This window comes from Psittacula echo (genome assembly GCF_963264785.1).
Source record: "Psittacula echo genome assembly, chromosome: 5".
Taxonomy (NCBI): Eukaryota; Metazoa; Chordata; class Aves; order Psittaciformes; family Psittacidae; genus Psittacula; species Psittacula echo.
In genome coordinates this window covers 58,974,499-58,977,053 of record NC_137739.1, presented here as the reverse complement: position 1 = coordinate 58,977,053, position 2,555 = coordinate 58,974,499, and positions in this window count along the sequence as shown.

Sequence of the window (2,555 nt, the reverse complement as noted above, 5' to 3'; positions counted from 1 at the left end):
CGGAGCGCCACGCCAGAGAGTACACGGCCTCCACCTGCGGCGCCCCCTTTCGGGCCGCGCCGGTGCCGCCCCGCCGCCGCCGCCGCCTCCACCCAGCTAGCCCGTGAGCCCGACGGCGGGAGTCCCTGTGGCAGGACTGCGAGTGGCGCTCCGGAGGCCAGCAGGTAGCAAGGTGGAAGCGGAAGGTCCCCGAGCTCGTTCAGAACGCCCCTCAGCAATCGCTGCTGGCTGCCCTCGCCACTCCTTGCCGCTTTCCCAGTAGCCGCCCTAGCAAGCTGCCCGGTGCTCGAGGCGCGCGCCAACCTCTGCCCCTCTAACCTAATGCTGCCTGTGCCCAGTAGGCTTCTGCATGCCCGGCTTGCATGGGCGGCCGGCGTGCCGGTGTACCCCCGCAGCCACGGCCGCGGGGATTAGGGGGACGCGCAGCCCCAACTGGGAGGCCCCCCTGGGCCGTCCATCACCGCACACCGCGCTCATCGCTTGTCAAGCACTGGGCAAACAGCAATCGCTGTGCAGTCTGGCTTGAGGGTAAAGAAAATACTTTTATCTTCTAGCGTATTTCTAAGTAGTTGTGTATCAGAGGGTCTACTCTTAATCATTCGAGTGTAACATTAAGCTTTTTTAAAGTTGCCTCTTCATTCCTGGTTTTTATAAAACTGGTTTATAAACTCCCGCCACATGGCTTATCTTAAGTATGAATGCTACAAGATTAAAGTTACTTTTAATATTAATGCTTTTTCTGAAAAATTATAAAAATTAAAGATTTAAATTTCTATTAAAAAAGACCCCCCCAAAAAATAAAACATTTTACAATGCCTTACAAGTAAAAATGAATCTTACAGATACAAAATTTCAGGCTTCAAGACATATTGTATGCTTATTTTTCTAGCACCATGCATTCTCTCCATTAATACATAATAATGCATAAAGACCCAGCTATCTCTTTTTTTTTTTTTTTCACAAATAAGAAATGGAATAATGAAAAACCGCTTCAGACACAGAGCCAAAGCATGGAAGTGATGAATACAGTGAGTTTGTTCAGAGGACAGCTTTAAGAGTCACATGTAGAATCAGACGTAGTCTGACTTTTCAGCTCATGATGTCAATTTTGCATGGCTAGTGAGTAAATGGAGGTATTTTTCCATGACTTCTTCATTGTTTCAGCACCCTGAGAATACCCCTTTAACTCATAATTTCTGGATTATCCTGAGTGTGTGTTTACCACAAATGGATAACTCCACGCTAGGAATATATACATGCTGACCACTTTTCTGCGGGAAGGTGGCTGATTCTGCTTCCAGTTTGGCTCACTGCCAGCCTTCCTATTGGTCAGTGCAAAGATCTGATCTTGGAGAGTTCCCAGAATCGGAACAAGGTGGAAACTTGTGTCAGCCTTCACCCTGTTGGCTGATACACTCAACTGCAATCACCTACTTGGACCAGGGTGGGGAAAAAAAAAACCACCAGAAAACTGGCCCCAGAAGGGAAGACGTCAATAAGAATCAAAATAGGTTTATCCCTGTTCTGCTGTGAGCAAGCAGTATTCAACCCAACAGGCAGAAACTTTTTGTATTTCCAGAGCAAGGGCTGCAACATTCAGCTATCGGATATTAATTTTTCTTCCTGTAATCTTCAACAAAAGAGTAAAAAGTACAGCAAAAGACACAGGTTTTTCTACCCATGCATGTCATGAGTGTTGATCAGGGGCTAAAGGGGAGAAGCAGAAGCACAGAGCAGTGCCCTGAGGCTGTCACTGTCTGTCTTTTTGATTATGTCTTTACCACATGTTAATGGACACCTTCATCTCTTTGTCCTTTTTATTACAATTGACAGTTGGAGCAAAGCAGGTAGTAGAGAGATGATGAGGTAAAAAGTTAGGTAGGGAAAAATGGAAAAAGTGCAGAAACCTACAAATTCAGGATACTAACTGGGGTAATAGGAAGCAGAAGAGAAAAATAATAATTCGGGAATATAGGTTTGGTGACCTTCAAAAGGAGAAAATGTAGGCAGTGGAAGACCACATTGATAATGTCTCTTTTAAGATGAGGTGTTGTTTTCAATGTAAATGCAAGGAAAGAAAATGCAGCAAGGACTAACTATGGAAAGTAAGAAAACTCCAAGAAATGCAACTTCTAGGCTTGGAATCAGGCAGGAAATGGGTGTGATCTTGATTTAGAGTAGGAAATGTGACAGATAAGAGAATTGAGACCTTGTTTCCAGTATGAATTGTTTAGAAATAGGAGGGGCTGCCTCTTTTACTCTGAATTTTCATGGCTTGGATTTCTCATTTATGGTAGTGGAGTTTTCTCTGGCAAGTAACTATAGTTCTGGCCTGTAGCAGATACCATGAGAGAAGAGTTTTAGGTTAGTTCATAGTTTATTTCACTCAATATAAAATTCCCCTGAATGAGTTATTATTTTGGCTTATGGACTGCTCATCATAACTATGGCTGATGCGTAGACGGGGGAGGGGGGGGTGTGTGGGGGGGGGAGAAGAGAGATTCGCCTGATCTGAGGAAAGACCACTTTTGTCTAAAAGAATTCATTGTAGTACA